Source organism: Pelophylax lessonae, assembly GCF_965119305.1.
Source record: "Pelophylax lessonae genome assembly, chromosome: 11".
In the NCBI taxonomy this organism is placed as follows: Eukaryota; Metazoa; Chordata; class Amphibia; order Anura; family Ranidae; genus Pelophylax; species Pelophylax lessonae.
In genome coordinates, this window is record NC_138778.1 from 26,939,397 (window position 1) to 26,958,740 (window position 19,344).

The window sequence follows — 19,344 nt, forward strand, 5'->3', positions numbered from 1 at the left end:
CTTTTGAAGCACGGATCACTTTATGGGGGAATAAGGAGACCACCACCCCGTTTTGTTTAAAGAAATATGAACTTTTTTACACTTTGCACTTAATTAATTTTATTTATCCTGTAAATTCTTTGTTTTTTTATATAAAATAATTTAAACACGTCTATACATTTACTTTGAGCACTTTGGAATGCATTGCACATTGTATAATTATTACACAGTGGTCTATAAAATAATGGAATAATATATGTGTATGTTTAATTAAGATACTTGGATACCTTATTTTGCACATTTATCTTACTTTATGCACTTTGGAAACCATTGCATATTTGCACACATTAATTTGCACGCTGGAAGCATTTTTTTGCACTTTTCAATACTGTAAACACTTTATATATATATCTCATTCATTGTATGGTTCAAAGAAATTTATGTGCACTAAAGGGTAATAGAGCCTCACCATATACAACAACTGGGGTCACATTAGCTGAGTGAGAGGGGGGGGGGGGACTAAGGGAAAAGAGAAACGCTGGAATACTAGTTAATACCAGTGTGAAAAGGTGTGTTTACTTTGGAAGAATAAATTACCTTTAATGTTGGGTGTAGTAGATGTCCTATATTTTGAATGGGGTGCCTCGAGATTGTGCATAATTTTAAAGTGTGCATTGAATGAAAAAAGGTTGTAGAAAGTCTAAATGGTTTCAACAATTTGCCTTAAAGTACATAGAACTATAATATTTGGGGGGGGGGGGGTGTAGTCTGTATCACCAGCAAGCCATGTTCGTAAAAGCAAAAGTCAGAGTTGGAGGCCTTTTCCCATCCAAAATCTTTCTGATCCTCTGGATTTCGGGTCCCATATAAGGACTTAATAAACCTTAGAAAACTGTAAATCGGGTTTCCCACTTTATGGGATTACCCCTGAACCGAATCTCTTCCAGTTTGTTCGGGCATCCCTTTAACTGGGCTATTACACCCGAGGTCAGGATGGTCTACCTAAACTTGTGACCGCTGTTATTGGCTGTGTCAGGCTCAGAGACCAGTAGCTAGAGCAGTAGAGAGTTTCCCACCGACCAGCTGGATACCCACCCTGGCAGATGACACGGGCTCACCCGCGATATGGAAACTAAGCACTAACCAGTGTTCACCAGAGCTCCTGATGGCGGAGATGGGCTTTGCTGTGTGTTAGCACCAGGTCGCGGTCCTCAAAATTGCCCTATCAGAAGGTGAACAAGTATCCAGTAGCAGATATATTCACTAAACAAGCCAAAGGTTTGTCACAAAAAGTGGTTGCAGGTTGGGATCAAGCAAAAGCGTAGTCGAGGAACAATCCAAAAGTCTGTAATGAGCGGTAGCGGAGATACGGACAGCTGAAGGAGTGACAAGAGCAAGATATTGGCTGGAGAGTGCACAATAATCTGGCAAAAAGTGCAAACGCATGGCTTAAATAGGAAGTTCATGAGAGGAGAGAGGAATTCAAGGTTCAGCAGAAACAAGGCACAAAGCAGAATTGTCCAATGGATCAGACAGGATGCTGTCCAGCATCACAGATGGCCCCACAAGAAGAGATATCACCAGACAAAGCTGACCAAGAGTCCTGACCTCAACCCTACAGAACACCTTTGGAATGAATTAGAGTGGAGACTGCGAGCCAGGCCTTCTCGTCCACTTTAGTGCCTGACCTCACAAATGCGCTTTTAGGAAGAATGGTCAAACAGTCCTATAGACACACTCCTAAACCTTGTGGAAGAGTTGAAGCTGTTATAGCTGCAAAGGGTGGGCCAACTCAATATTGAACCCTACGTACTAAGACTTGGATACCATTAAATGTCATGTGCGTGTAAATGCAGGCATCTCAAAACTTTTGGAAATATAGTGTATTTGTGAGTATAATATTTGCTTTTTTTTTTTTTTTTGCTTTTATCCATTACTAAAAGGCGTATGAAGGTAATATGCTAGGCAGGTGTTCCCTCTTTTTGCTGCTTTATAGCTTCCATTTAGTGCAGAAGAGACATTGACTGTCCCTTCTGCAATAAAGAGCCTTCCTGCTTGCAGTTTCTGAAAGCGGGATTTCTACTAACTTCCTGTACATTCTGCCTCTGAACACAACTAATATTATCAGCCTTGCACACTTTACCTTTGTGCACTACAGAAACCCCCCTCCCACTCCCAATATTATAGAGATGAGAAGAGAGGAAGATGTTCTGTAGTCCTAACCCCCTCCCTGTCCTAGGATGATAACCATGGCTCTTCCATAGATACAATACAAGGTGTGAGTGTTGTCACAATGGGCAAGGAAATGTGTGACTGGTAGGATCACCAGATGAATATATAGGAAGGAACATGTAGCACTATATCCAAGGAGGTTTCTCCTCACTTCCTGTCCAATGATTAGGGTTTCACCAAAACAAAATAGTTCAATACCATCCGTGGTACTTTTTTTTTTTTTTCAGGACAAGCTTTTGGGGGTCTAGCCCCTTTTTCTAGGTGAAAGCAGTATCTGGTAGAATAAGGTTGGGCAAGTGTGACTTATGTGGTATTGAGACTGATCTTTATTAAAGTATACCTAAAAACAAGATTCTTATGGATAGAGTGGGAAGGGTCAGAAATTCTTTCAGGTTTTTAAAGCTCAAGTCCAAAATTAATTAAAAAAAATCCATCCTTTCCTCTGGGCGTGTTGTGAAATTGATACAAAGTACTTTATTAGGATTCAGGAAGTAATTGAGAATAGTGTGATAACACATCAAAATTCAGATATCCCTAATAAATAAGGTGATGCCTGGCCCCCTGAAATGTGCTGGCTTTTGTACTCTGTGTTGGCAAAAGTCTTTTGGACTCAAGCATTTTGGTGGGGCTCTTCAATTCTAGATCCAAATATTTTCTTTACAGCCCAAGGTGCCTGCAGTAACCCTTCAGTCTTCAGAATCTGCCTACCTATTACTTGGATGCTCCAAAGTGAGATAATCAATTTATCATTGACGGGGCGCATGCGTGGCGCAAAGCTGGAAGGAAGTCACTAGCCGGATCTCCGTTGGTACGGATCGCTTCACTCGCTTCCCCGGGGCCATATCGAGCACTTACCTTTCTCAAATCCTCATGCACCCCTGTGGGAAAGCCTAGCGCATGCCGACACCCCAGAACCACAAGAAAAAGGCCACTCAAAGGTCCCTCACAACCTACCTGCTCCGGGCGCAGGAGCAGACGGCCATGCCTCAAGATGGCGCCAAGACGTCTCTCCCCACCATGCAGGCTCCGGACCCTGGAGCCTCCCCTGCACACTCTGGGGACAGTGAGTATGTGGTTCAACTTACTAAAGCTGATCTGGATGACAGCCTTTCAGATATATATGAGAAAATTGCAGATGGACAGGGCCGGTGCTTCCACTAGGCAAACTAGGCAGCCGCCTAGGGCACATTGCAACCTAGGGGCGCAGCCATGAGTTGGCACTCTCTGTCCATCATGAATGATCCTTGTGAGCTGAGGGGAGGGGGCGGCAGTGGGGGAGGAAGAATGGACATAGAAAGATGCCAGGTGTCTGGGGCAGTGGCTGAACTACCAGGCCCTGGCTTTCCACCACTGTTTTTGGGGGCGGGGGGGCGCAAGTAGCTCATCTTGCCTAGGGCGTAAAATAGTCTAGCACCGGCCCTGCAGACGGAGCTTAATAAATCTACTGCAATCCTCACGCAGGAGTTGGCGGCATTAGGCACTCATACTGACCTTTTAAAAACCAAGCATGATGAGTTGAACTTGGCCTACTCCGATCTGCGCAGAGACCATGAAACCCTCTCTGAGACTGTGGTAATAATTCAGGCTCACCTAGAGGACCTAGATAACAGCAATAGGCATAATAATCTCAGAATCAGGGGGGTCCCAGAGACTGTCTCAGATCTACAAGAGGCGATGCAAAAGCTGTTCTCCTCCTTACTGCCAGAGGCTTCTCCCTCTTCATTCGTATGTGACCGGATCCATAGGGCAATCCGCCCTAAACCCTCACCTGACAAGCCCCCCCAGATACATAGTTCTTTGTCTAAAGGATTTCCTGGTCAAGGAAGAGATTCTCAGGGCCTCCCGCTCTAAACATCATATTCAACTGGATAATACAGTGGTCCAGATCTACCCAGTTTACCATTGACAATTATGTAAATACACAACTCAGCTGACATTATCTCAAGGTTCCAGTGCCATCAATCCACCCCCTAAGGCTATGTTCACACTAGTGCGAGTCAAGAATTGTGTGCATAATCCAGCACCCTCTTAAAGTGTTACCGAACTCAAAACAGTAAAATCAGTCTGTATATTCAGTAAAGCATGCTAGTTATACTCACTGGGTAACCTAAGGGGTTAATACTCCGATTCCACCTGCCACCTCCGATCGCTCCCCGCTGAGAGAGAACGGTCAGTTGTTGTAAACACAGCTGACCGTTCTTCTCTCTGGAATGATCACAGAGTGCCTGTGATCCTTCTATATAGGATCACAGGTCTCTGTGATCATTTCAAAAGCCACGCCCCCCCACAGTTAGAATCACTCCCCTAGGCTCACATTTAACCCCTTGATCACCCACAGTGTTAACCACTTCCCTGCCAGTGTCATTATTACAGTAACAGTGCATATTTTTAGCACTGATTACTGTAGTAATGTCACTGGTCCCCCCAAAAGTTTTAAAAATGTCAGTTAGGGGTCCGATCTGTCCGCCGCATTTAGGGGTCCGATCTGTCGCAGTCCCGCAAAAAATCACAGATCACCGCCATTACTAGTAAAAAAAAAAAACAATAAAAATGTCATAAATCTTTCCCGTAGTTAGTAGACGTGAAAACTTTTGCGCGAACCAATCAAAATACGCTTATTGTTTTTTTTTCTTTACCAATAATATGTAGCAGAAAACAAATTAGCCTAAAATGTGAAAAAAAATGTTGATTTTTAAATTTTTTTTTTTTTTTTTTTGGTGGAATGTTATATAGCAGAACGTGAAAATTATTGTTTTTTTCTTTTTTTTCAGAATTGTCGCTCTTTTTTTGTTTATAGCGCAAAAAATAGAAATCGCACAGGTGATCAAATACCACTAAAAGAAAGCTCTGTTTGTGGGAAAAAAAGGACATCAATTTTATTTAGGTACAGCACGACCGAGCAATTGTAAAGCAGTAACCGAATTTTAAAAAAATTGCCTGGTCATTAAGGGGGCAAATCCTTCCGGTCCAGAAGTGGTTAAAATAAACAGTTGTCTTTCCCTCAACTTTAGATTTTCTCTTATTACCTGCTCAAGAAGGGGGAGTGTCTATTCCCCCGAAACGCATTGGCCTTTCTACCTATCTTCCCTCTGCTCAAGTACAGGAAATAGCAAGTAAAAAAAAAAAAAAAAGCGATTTAATACTCTATCCAAAACTAAATAAAAGTTTTGGCTTTAGATATACTTCCAAGCCCTACTGCAAGTACCCCTCTAACACTGCTGGCACTGGAATTTCCTTCCCTAAAATATAAATTTCCCATTAGGCTAGCAAGCTTGTACGTGTTGTTTCTTTTTTTTTTTTTTTTTTTCATCATATCAGGCCAATAAGGAATATTAAAGCCATTTAGAATGCAGTGACTTTCCCGAGGAAGAATCGCACTCATACATGCTGCAGTGAGCATTTTCAAGAACCCTTGCGGCTGCCTTAATGACAATGTCATTTCACTCTGCTCGGAAAACTGCAAGCAGCAATGCAATTATCGAACAAATAATCATGCTTATTTATAAAGCACTTTATGTCAAGGCAATTTCATCTACAGAACATTACGTACACATGCACAAATGAAAACAAATAAAGCATCTTACAGCCACCTAGTAGACGGGCGCAGAATTTCAATGATATGGACAAACTGTGAGGAAAGAAAAAACAAAAAATTAAATATATATATATACACAAGTGCATCTCATACAATTTGAATATCATAAAAAAGTTAATTTATTTCAGTAATTTAAAGCGGTAGTATCCCGCTTTTTGACACTTTTACCTACAGGTAAGCCTATAATAAGGCCTATAATAAGGCTTACCTGTATGTACAATTAATATCTCCTAAACCGGCACGGTTGCGGCTCTGAAGGTCCGGGGGGACCTTCAGTTTTCCTTGCTGGGAGCTTGCCGGAAAATCACTCCCGCGCGCATGCGCGGGAATGACGTCATTGCGGCTCCGGCCAATCACAGTGCCGGAGCCGCTGAACCCGGAAAAGACGCCGAGGGATCATGGCAGCGCCCGCAGCGGTGTCCGGAGGTCCGTGTCGGGGCTTCGTTCTAAGGTAAGTAAATGATAATGAGCTAGTATGCGATGCATACTAGCTCATTATGCCTTTGTCTTGCAGGTTTTTTTTTTTTTCTGGGTTTACAACCGCTTTAATTCAAGTGTAAACCGCTTTAATTCAAGTGTAACTCAAGTGTTACACATAGAGTAATATATTTTAAGAATTTCTTTCTTTTAATTTTGAGGGTTATGGCTTACAGCTAGTGACAACCCAATATTTAGTATCTCAAAAAATTTGAATATTACATAAGACCAATTAAAAAAGGATTTTTAATACAGAAATGTTGGCTTACTGCAGTGGTTCTCAACTCCGGGCCTCGGGACCCACTAACAGGCCAGGTTTGCAAGATAACTGACATAAATCACAGGTGATATATTTTGCTGCTCAGTGATTGCAGTATTCTAGTCTGCACCTCCCCAAGGTGATACTTAAAATCTGGTCTGTTAGTGGGTCCAGAGGACCGGAGTTGGGAACCACCGGCTTACTGAAAAGTATGTCCATGTACAGTATAGTATACACCAGGGGCGTAACTACAGGGGTTGCAGGGGTTGCAATCGCTACCGGGCCCCATGCTCCAGGGGGCCCGGTAGCAAACCAGTGGGTGAACTTCCAGGACCGCAAAGGTCACACTTGCAACCGGACCCTGGCATTGCACCACTGTGGGGAGGCCCCAAGATTGCAGGAAGGGGGCCCACTGCAGAACTTGTGAAAGAATCCTGCTGTGGGACCGTAATAAAAGGCCATGCAACGAGTGTAAAGAGCCCCAGGATTAGTGGGAAGAGCCCTGGGCTTGAAGGTAAGGGCCCCGGCCAGGGGTCTGGGGGGCCCTTCATGGTTTCTTGCATCAGGGCCCTGAAGGTTCTAGTTACGCCTCTGGTATACACTCAATACTTGGTCGGGGCTCTTTTTGCATGAGTTATTGCATTACTGCATATTGTGGAAACTTCACACTGGACCTCATGTAACTTGGATTATATGTGTCTCCACTCTTCCCCCAGACTCTGGGACCTTGTTTTTTAAATGAAATTCAAAATTTTCCACAGTCCATGATGATTTGGGGAGCCATGTCATCTGGTGTTGGTCTACTGTGTTTTATCAAGTTCAAAGTCAGTGCAGCCCTCTACCTAGGACATTCTAGAGCACTGGATTTAATTTTCTAGCAGAACTTGGCACCTGCCCACACTTCCAAAAGTACCAATACCTGGTTTAATGATCATGGTATCACTGTGCTTGATAGGACAGCAAACTCGCCTGACCTAAACCCCATAGAGAATCTGTGGGGTATTGTCAAGAAGAAGATGAGGGACACCAGACCCAACAATGCAGATGAGCTGAAGGCCGCTTTCAAAGAAACCTGGGCTTCCATACCACCTCAGCAGTGCCACAGGCTCTTCGCCTCCATGCCATGCTGCATTGACAATTGCATTGCAATTACAAATTGTGGACGCCGTATAGCCACGTCCCGATGCGTTTCGTCATTTCCGACTTCGTCACGGGGCATGCTAGTCGGAAATGAATGGACTTTATTAATGGACTTTATGGACTCTTATGGATTTTAATTTATGTGATGTTATCCATTTATATCATATTTATGCATCTTATCAACAATTTTGAGTAATCACATTGCATTGGTAGTGTGATATAGTGGGAGGTCATCACCATCCCTGCGCTACTAAAATTCCAGTTAAAGAGCCAGTTCTTTGGTGAATTTTATTTTATATTATGTGGTAAAATCGCCTATGTGCATTGATTTATCATTTTGGCACTCCAACTTTTATCCAGGTTGATGTTCACATCCAAGGTACCTAAGTTTATCACAGGAACCTTAGGTCTTTTATGCTTGGCCTTATGCCTCGTACACACGCAACGATTATCGTCCGACCGGTCGTCCAACTTTTGTCCAGAGTGGTGTTTTGTTGGTTGGAATGTGCCTAGACTGCACACGAATTTTCTCGGCCAACAAAAATCTACTTCAGAAGTGATGTCATGTGACGGTTTACTTTCCGAGTGTTTTTTCTTCTCTGAGCATGCCCAGTCTTGCTCATCAGATTTTTGTCTGCCGAAATCTGTACTGACTGACGGAAAATCGTCCATTGTGTTGACGGCCAACAAAAATTTTATAGCATGCTCACCAGATTTTTTTCGTCCGAAAAGTCGGAGTCGGTTGTCGGAAGCATCATACTAACAGGCCGAAAATCGGCCGATCGGACGTTGGCCGAAAATTCCCGGCCAATAATCGATGCGTGTGTACGAGGCATTACCCTCCCCTTTTATTCATAGATTGCCATGATACACATTATGAATTGTCCCTAAGGTTCCAGTACCACCTTTCACCCACTTCTCGACTTGTCTGTAAAGAGGTCCTGTCACCTGTATAAATCCTCCCCTTGGCTCAGAATGGGGATGGCGCAGGCAGCAGTCCAGGTGAGCGGAATATTAGAACTTGCAGAAATTTATAAACATGTCTCTAGCACTTCACAATCAGTATCGCCAAAGTGAAACATGACTGATTGCCCTGATTGAGAAGCAGAGGCTATTCCCCCTGTTACTCCAGACCAATTTATTGTCTGTGCTGTCAGCTGCTAAGAACAAGCAGTTCAGCATCACTGAATGTAGCCCCGCGCTCCAAAATAAATGTTTTTTTTATTTATCTATCTTTTTTTTCAGATAGATTCTTCTTTTTATAGCTGATATCAGTGCGTAGCTTCGCAGCGAGGAGCTATTAATATTTATTAGTTCTCTAGACATTGTCCAACTGCAGACATTTAAACATTACTTACGGGTTTTGTGCTACAATTACTGCACAATGCCAGATTCAGCAGAGTTTGTGGCTTATCAATCGTGCTGTCCCTGCTAGCAGGGGAAAGTGTCTCGCAGCTAAAACTTGGGGGACTTTCCTGAGGATCAGCAGAATATTTAGAACACAAACATTTTTAAACAGACAGGAGAAGTTCAATAGAGGGAACCGGTGACCCATATTTCCAATTTAAAAAAGAAGAGATCTGATCTCACGGGATGGAAGGGTAATTGCTTAAAATGAGATGTCATTGAAACAATTGAAAGCGCGAAAGCCCTTACCATTTCACCATCTACCAGGGACTTGCTTTTTTCAGTTCCCTATTTTGTGTTTTCCAGATCCTCCTGTTACATTCTTCATTATAAAAAATAAACATAGGCGTGCGCAGGGGGTGTGCCAGTCACTCTGCAGTCACTATATCTGGTCTCCCCAGGAGCCTGCATTCCCTATATCTGGTCTCCCCAGGAGCCTGCAGTCACTATATCTGGTCTCCCAAGGACTCTGCATTCACTATATCTGGTCTCCCCAGGAGCCTGCATTCACTATATCTGGTCTCCCCAGGAGCCTGCATTCACTATATCTAGTCTCCCCAGGAGCCTGCATTCACTATATCTGGTCTCCCCAGGAGCCTGCATTCACTATATCTGGTCTCCCCAGGAGCCTGCAGTCACTATATCTGGTCTCCCAAGGACTCTGCATTCACTATATCTGGTCTCCCCAGGAGCCTGCATTCACTATATCTGACCTCCCACAGTACACAGAACATGGAAATGCAATAGTTTTAGTAAATATAAACTGCTAAATATATTTTCTCATCAGCAGTATGTAACAGTCTTGTGACTTCTATCAGTGTCTGGTTAAAGCTTGTAGGAGGAGTTTTCATTCTCCCCTGAGTGTCCTAAGAGGCTGACCCCTGACCCTCTGTCTGGACAGTGCTAATTGGCCCTGTGCTGATCACATGCACCCTCCCAAAAGAAAAAAATAATATAATAAATATATATATCCCTCACTGTATTCATATATACAGATATATATACCCCCTCACTGTATTCATAAATATATACCCCTCACTGTGTATATATATATATATATATATATATATATATATATATATATATATATATATATACACCCCTTACTGTATTCATTCTATATCTGGTCTCCCAGGAGCCTGCATTCACTATATCTGCTCTCCCCAGGAGCCTGCAAAAAAAGTAAAAAAAAAAAAAATATAAAAAATGTCATAATAAAAATAAAAAACTACTGACACCGTCCACTGCCCCACTGACACTAACCTCTGCCCTACTAACACCATCCATGTTTTAATAAATTTGGGGTGCACACCCTAATGCAATAGGCTGCGCACACCTATGGGTGCACACCCTAATGCAGTAGACTGCGCACACCTATGAAAATAAAAAGAATCCAACAGAGATGGTTGGAACCCCTCATAATAAGCACAGCAGGGGTGCAGACCAGGGAACTCTTCAATAGAGACCCCAAAAGAGACCACAAATTGTCAGGTGGTTTAACTTTCTAGCACAGCCTCAACATTTACAACACAGAGGAACCCTTAAAATAACTTTCTGGTCTCAAGGAACCCCTGCTATAAATGACTATATCTACAACCCATAATACATTAGTGTGATAGTCAGTGGGAAGAATACTCCTTACACTTGTGGTCATTGGGAAGAATTACCCCCTTACAGATCACAGTGACAGTGGGAACTTAGCTGAGAGGCAGAAAATGCTCATTGCTCACAGAACCCGTAGCAACCTCTGGAGGAACTTTTTGATTTCATGGAACCCAGAGAAACCCTGCTCTAGTATCTACCAAAAAAGAGAATATCAGTGTTGGCTAGCCTAATCCTTAAAGCGGTAGTATACCGCTTTTTGTGATTTTTAACTACAGGTAAGCCTATAATAAGGCTTACCTGTAGGTACAATTAATATCTCCTAAACCTGCACGGTTTAGGAGATATTTGCACTGCCTGCAGTCGCTGACGCGAGCGGCGCATGCGCTCTGAAGGTCCGGCGGACCTTCAGAGTTCCTTGCCGGGAAGTTGCCGGAAAATCATGTTTAATGAAATATACTATGGCTTAACAAAGCGTTTCATTTCTTAATCATGAACCTCAGGGCTTATGCAAAAGGATAGTTTTCAGCGCAAACCTGCTGTAAATCCTGGGGTACCTGTGGGTGGGGGAGCCTCAGGTGGTGTCAGGAAGTTAGTTCAGCTAATACTAATTCTCAGACAGCTAACGCTATTTCTTCTGCAGCTAATGCCAATTCTTCTATAGCTACTGCTCATTCTCATACAGCTAATGCTCGTGCACGTGTACTAGCACACAGATGAGCTCAAGCTGATATCCAGCATGCACTGACATATAGGCGCATTTCAGTGCGCATTGGCGCCAAACAGCTTATTTAAAGAAGACCCTGATGGATGCTAGCTGCTGCATATTCTTTCAGTTTCCTGATCTGTGTTCCTGTGTTCTTACCTGTGCTGACTGATCTCCCATTGCTGACCCGGCTAGTTCATAACCTGGCTCTGTGGATTCAGACCTTGGCTTGCCTTTGACTTGATCTTCTGGTTCTTACTTCAGCTTGCTACTGGCCCTTGCTCTGCCTGCTTCCTTGTTACCAACCTGGCCCCCCTGCTGGCCACCCTGCTGTCTTACCGTGTATGACCTTAGCTCATCATGACTATGTCCCTGACTGTGGCAGTCATCTGCTGTCAATCTATTGACACCTGTGCTTCTTTGAGCCTTGTACCTCTGTCACCACATTCAGGGGTGCTCGGACCAGAGCCACAAGGTAAGTCCTCTCGTCCACTCAGCCTCCAACCAAGGTACGTGACAAGTGGTGAAAGGTGGTACATGGCCATAATTTGGTTAAACAAAACAACAAAGCTTGTTTGCATTGGAAATTTACATGCAATCAGGGGAAAAGGTAAAACATGCATAGGCTTGCAAACGAATGCAAAAAAGTTGCTGACAGCCATTGCCTTCTATTGCTGCCTATATTTACCATCTATAGCTACCCATGTACTGAAAAATACGGGGATTTTTTTTACAAATATTGAATAATGGTTAATGAAGTTGCTTAGCGACATTTTTGATTTCTTGATCATGAGCCTTAGGGCTCATGCACAAAAACAGCAGACAGCTTTCGGTGCAAAGCATGCTCTAGGATAGAAATCCCAGCAGTTTCCACACCCTGGAGGCACATACAGGTGGCCAAGGAAGTCAATGGCTGTATCTGACTGTATGTGGCTGTATTCAGTTAGAGAACAATTCTGTTTTACATGCACAAAAACGTAATCCTCAAGTTCAAGTTCTATGTTCAGGAAAAATGTCATACAGATATGCGTGGTTAAACCCCAATGCCAAAAAAACATGAAAAACCATTAACGTCAATAATTTGTTGTACACACCACCTGCAGCTCTCTTGGCACATAAAAATGCTGGAATTGTTATGGTAGAGCGTATTTATGCCGCAAATCAAGAAATGAATAGGTTTTCTAAGCACGAGTGTAATATTATTGAACATTATCCTATTACTGTTTAAGAAGTTTGCCTACCTCTAAAGTTCATAAATGCATTTGGAAAGTTTGATGGTTAGACCAGGGTTCCGTGGATAGCAATAGGCAATCTCTGCTTCTCAGATAAGTTTCCAATGACACCATTGTTTCTTTTAATTATCTGTAAGGGGGTAATTCTTCCCAATGATGACAAGAGCAAGGAGCATTCTTCCCACTGACTCTCACACTAATGCCTCATGAGTTGTAGATTTCTAATTTTTAACAGGGGTTCCCCGAGTCCAGAAATTAATTTCAATGGTTTCCTTGTGTTGAAAAGGTTGAGAAAGACTGGATTAGACCAACCAACATTGATATTTCCATTTTTCAGTTTTACCGCAAACCATCCATCCATCCATTAATGGGATTAATGTTGGATGCCTCTTTCTGTTTAAGGCAGCCCTGCCCCTTGATTATACCCGCCAGGTCCACCCTCCTCTGGCTTCCATTAATGAAAGTGAAGCATCTTATTTAGAGTACATATTCCAGGAAGCTTTACAGCACTGGAGACACCTTTCTCCCCTAGGAGAGAATGGCAGCCATGGGGCAGGGGAGGCATCGAAAACATAAAGTAAACAAAAACTGATTTTCTTTTTGTCTTGATTTTGTATGTGGAGGTGTGAGGGGGGGTGCAAGGATGCCCATCCAGTGACTGAAATTATACTTTAAAATGTACCTAAACCAAACAAGAACAGGTCCACTATAACTGAAAGGTGCTTCTGTAACCCTAAGGAGCTATGAAAAGCCCATTGCACTCCTAAAATATATAGTATCTACACCCAAGAACTGAAATGTAATACCCGTGTTTCCCTGAAAATAGAACCTACCCTGAAAATAAGACCTACTGTTATTTTCGGGAGGGGCTGCAATATAAGACCTAACCCGAAAATAAGCCCTAGTTTAGTGTTTGTAAATTCCTAGAATACACTTTTATACTGTTTTATATAATGTTCAGTGTGTGTTTCTGTAATCTAATAGTATTAGACCAAATCCCCATTTTTATTCATGGATTGTCTTCAAATTTGGTAGTAATTTCTTTTGCATGTGTGCGCTACTCTTTTTTAATATGTATGTCTCTTGGTTCCCAGCTGCACCAGCTTTAGAAATACATGGGTTTGCTCCCCCCACATTTTTTGCTTGTTTATTATGTATTCGGTCTGACCAGACTGTCGAGGTTGAGCACCCCACCCCCACACACCCCACCCCCACACACACCTGTGCTCTATCAGTGTCCACTGTCAGGTAGATATAGGAGGAGTCCCCCGCAGTGCATTTGCACATCTTTCCCAGCAAGGAGTGTTGTCTCCAAGGGTTAGAAAGGCTGGATTCATCTCTTTTTTATGGATAGTGTAGGACCCACTGATAATGGGGTACTTTGACGTAGTGGTGGGCTTGAGCACTATATGGCCATATGGTGGGACCAAATCCCCATTTTTATTTATGGATTGTCTTCAAATTTGGTAGTAATTTCTTTTGCATGTGTACGCTACTCTTTTTTAATATGTATGTCTCTTGGTTCACAGCTGCACCAGCTTTAGAAATACATGGGTATGTTCCCCCAAATTTTTTGCTTGTTTAATAGTGTTAAATACCTTCGGTACAGCACCGTTCGGCGCTCAGCTGATTCACCGCTCTGCTCTTCTCCTCTTCTCATAGCTGTCAGCGGGGGATCTCAGCCCCTCCCCTCTGCAGTGTTCAGTGTGGGTCACAGAAGTGCCGAGCATTATATTATAATTGTATTAAATACCTTCTTTACAGCGCGTGACCCCCAGCTGTCAGTGGTGGAGAAGAGAAGGAAGAGTAGCAGGAAATCAGCTGAGCGCCGAGCGGCGCTGTACTGAAGGTATTTCACACTATTATAATATAATGCTCGGCGCTTCTGTGACCCGCTCTGAGGGACGGGGCTGAGATCCCCTATTGACAGCTATGAGAAGAGAAGGAGAGGAGAGCAGAGCGGGAGAATAGCTGAGAGGCGCTGTATCAAAGTTATTTCACATTATTATAATATAATGCTCGGCGCTTCTGTGACCCGCTCTGAGGGGAGGGGTTGAGATCCCCTATTGACAGCTATGAGAAGAGAAGGAGAGGAGAGCAGAGCGGGAGAATAGCTGAGCGGCACTGTACCGAAGTTATTTTACACTATTAGATTACAGAAAAACACAGGACATTATAAAAAACAGTCATAAAGTAGATTCTAGCATTTTACAAACACTAAACTAGGTTCACACAGGGGTATCCTGACAGGCAAGAAGAGAGATAAGACCTACCCCAAAAATAAGCCCTACTGTGACTTTTGATGCCAAAATTAATATAAGACCCGGGCTTATTTTTCGGGGAAAGACGGTATATTGCAGCTTATCATTAGAGGATAACTATGTTATCCCTAATTTACCATCCCATTTTCCTCTATTTCCTAATGGTAAATCAGTCCACAGTCCATAATGTGACAACACTGCGTAAAGCCAACCATTTGCATGTTTATTACCATCTCCTTGTAAGTGCAATGCATTTTGCAGCTTAATGATTTGCACCCTATGCCTCTAGTCTTAAGTGCACAGTGGTTTGGCTTTTCCCTGCCCGCCAGAAAGCCACCAAGGGTTGCGTTAAGCGGATTTGTGGGTTTATCCCTTACTTCTCCTGCCGATATAGAAGAGTGGATTTGTTTAAACCTCATAACCCCTGTGGGGTTCTTTTTATCTCTTTTTATTTATTAAATCTTTTTTTGCTGCTGAGGTGGTTCTCTTTATGGTTGAGTGTAGATCCCTGTTAACTCTTAATGTTCTCTTTAAAATGGACTCAGCATCAGGTATATGTTTTCATGTAAAGTGCATGCTTGTTAAAGAGGAACCCCAGGCATGGTAATTTTTTACATAACGGCAGTTACATTGATCTAGCTTGGACCAATGTAACTTTGACTTTACCAGACCTGTCTGATGCCTCTGGAAGCAGGAGATCTCTGAAGCAGACATTGCTACTCCAGTGATCTCCACTTCCTTCTGGATTCCATGCCGAGAAGCCGGCCTGATACATTGGGATTGATTTACTAAAGGCAAATAGACTGTGGTGCAGTCAATTCAGACAGGGCTGCTGTTAGAAATCATGGGGCTCCGTACAGCCTACCTGACAGCCCCCCCGAATATATCAAGACAGTATTTTTACAAAACAAAAACACTAAAATCATAATTAGCGGACAAATAACAGAGTACTTCAGTGGATTAGCCCTTTATTGCTTTTTACATTTAAAAAAATATATGCTGTATTTTCTGGCGTATAAGACTACTTTTGAACCTCAAAAAAATCCCCCAAAAATGGGGGGTCGTCTTATATGCCGAGTATAATATCTCCAAGGTAAACTAAGTATAAGTATTACTGGTAGATGTAATCTCTCAAAACGCTGGCTGTGTGGGAATCCTGTACCGGTATACCCAGGATTCCCGTACAATCAGCGTCTTGAGAATACATCTACTGGTAATACTTATACTTAGGGTATCTTGGAGATATTATGAGAGATTACATGTATTACAGTACTTGGGGTACCTTGGAGATCTATGAGAAATCTGATGTTTTTCAATGGTGTTGCCTTGCTTCGGAAGGGGGGTAGTCTTATACGGCGAGTATAGTCCAAAACCTATGTTTTAACTTGAAAATTAGGGGGGTCGTCTTATACGCCCAGTCGTCTTATACGCCGGAAAATACGGTATATCATTTTTTTTTTTAAATGTTAAAAATGTTTAAAATTATTTTATTTTACAATTTTTTTAGATATATAAAATGTTTAAATATTATTATTATTATATTTTTTTTTTACAGGACAGGGAAGCCTGCAGAGCTGCGGGAAGAGTGGGGGATCAGAAGCAGGCAGAACAGGGAGGGGGATCGTTGTCGGAGAAGCAATTACAGGAACGATGCCCTGTGTCTGTGTCTCTCATTGCAGCAGCTGAAAGCTGGCAGAACAGGGGGATTGATGTCGGAGAAGCAATTACAGGATTGATGCCCTGTGTCTGTGTCTCTCCCCGCAGCAGCTGAAAGCTGGCAGGAGAGGGGGATCAGTGTCGGAGAAGCAATTACAGGAACGATGCCCTGTGTCTGTGTCTCTCCCTGCAGCAGCTAAAAGCTGGCAAGAGGGGGAGAAACTGGCTTTCAGCAGCTGCAGAGAGCCATACAGGGCTTCCTTCTGTAATTCCCCCTCTGCCCAACCGCAACAATTCCCCATGCTGTTGGGCCCCCCCCTCTGTGCCCGTCCCCCTAACAGCAGCCCTGGCTCCAGAGCTTAGTAAATGAGCACATGCATTGCTGACTAACATCATCCAATCATGTACAAACAAAAATGCTGTTTTTGATATTCTCCTTGCATAGGATTGGGTATTCTTTCCAAAGTGAAGATTTAGCTAATTTACTAAGCTCTGGAGCAGCTGCACTTGCAGAGGGCCACCAACACTTTGCAAAGTGTACTGTCTGTTTGCCTTTAGTAAATCAACCCCAGTGTGAACACAGGAGGTTGGCTGCTTAACAAGGGCACCATTTAGAGAATGCTTTGCGTTTTCTGAATAAATGGAAAGCATCCTCTAACTGGATCAGGTGGAGAGTGCGACATCATAGCTCCACCTCTCCACCACCTCGTCCAATCAGAGAGCACTTTGCCTTCATTCAGTAAATGCAATGCATTCTCTGAATGACACCCGTGCCAAGCTGCCAACCTCCTTTGTTCACGATACATTAGGGTCAACCGCATGGGATCTGAAAACAAGTGGAAGTCATTGGAGTAGCGGTATCTACTTTCCAACTTCCAAGGGCATTGGCCAGGTATGGTATAATCATAGCTACAGTACATTGGTCCAGGTTTGATCAAATTAACTACATTAATCGCTGTGATTCTGCCCGCGATCAATACGCTGACATGTGAATGCAGCCTAAGACTTCCAGAAATTAATTACCTCTCCCAGAGTTCACAGTACTCCCCTGATAATTTTTTCACCTGGTTTCTTCCCCTAGAAGGATAGAGCCATATTTGTTCAGACATCATCTAGGCTTAGTAGTCGCTTAACAAACCAAAAAAAAAAAACATCCAGCACTCAATTCAAAGACTTCCCCAAAAAAGGACTATGAAGGGCAATGGTTTCAATGATGCAGCCCTCCGCAGACTGAGCGGTCTTCCCAAACAAATGCCTAGTGCATTACCACCAAAACCATTAAAAACACACAACAGTGTTATACTCACAAAATAGGAATAAAATCAAGCTTACCAAGAAAACCGCTCCAGCAGGTCAGACAGGTGACTCACTGTATCTATTGCCACATGGTGGAAAATCATACGCGTTTCGGGGGACAAACCCACTTCCTCAGAGCTCCTGCCGCTTTAGCATTCACTTGCTGACAACACATAAAGATGCCATATCTCCAAAGGCAACACAACTTACTTTCAGCAGGGGATGTTAATTATTGCCCCTATCCAGCATATCCCTCTTAAATGGTGTCTCCACTTCAACCTAGCCTAATCACTTCAACACACATTTACAAGCACTCCCTATTATTGGGTACAGTACAGTGGACTGACCTGCTGCCTCACAGATTAGAGTGTTCCATCCACCCTTGTTACATTTTCCATAACAGATAAAAGAAAAATCTAATGGCAAAGGTGGAAACGTCCTATAACGGTCAGAGCTGGCATGCAGGAAATCACAAATAGTCCGTTCCCAAGACATAAAGGAAACTGTCAGTTACTATACATCCCAACTCCATCCCAACACCATCAGTGTATAACCTGTCTACAATACTCACCTCCTCTCCCGAACTGTTCCTCACAGTACCTTGTCTCTGCCCCATGCTGTCCTTAATCTTCTGGTTTGAATGGTGTCCAGTGTCATACAACCCAGAAGATTGAGTATATATGCTGTGAGTGCCGATGTCATGGAAATGCCTCCTGATAGGGTGCCATCAGGGTACCCTGCACTTACAGTGTAATGATACAGAGAGTCAATGCCTCAGCATCACTCTCTGCCTCAAAAACCATCCAACGCTGGAGAAGATCAGAAGAAGACCCTGCATATCATGTGACCAACCTGAAGACTTAAAAAAAAAGTAAGTATACAGATATAAAGATAATTAAAATACCACCAGTGGGTCCGTGAGGGAAATGGAGGGCCCTGGGTGGTTACTTGATGGCCAGTGTCATTAAACCTAGAAGACTTTATACTGAAAGTATGGGAGTTCATGGACTGCCTCCAGATTTGGTGTCACCAAGGCACCCTCCACTTACAGTGTAATGATGCAGAGAGTAGCACTTCATTACTCCACTGCCACTCTGTGCATTGATGGCCATTTATTGCTGGAGAAGATCAGCAGAAAACTGTGCATCACTTGACCAGTTTGAATACTCCAGAAAAATGTAAGTAAATAAATATACAAAGCATGAAATACTACCTGTGGGGCCTTAAGGGAAAGACTTGTCTTCTTATCAAAAATCTAATTATAGAAAACAAAGAATCTTGGGCACTATGGTGCATGAGAAGCTCTATTCTATCCTGGAAGACACCCAGTACCTTAACGTCTGGGGCTAATGGATCGAATACAAAGCCCAGGAAAATTTATATTGCACCCTGCTATCTCTGTGATATATTGGCTATGATTACTGTGGCCCCCTGGTCGGACCTCTTGAGTCCCCCTTTACCTCTCCCTCCCCCTCTACCCTTTTCTTAGGCAAGTTTCTTCG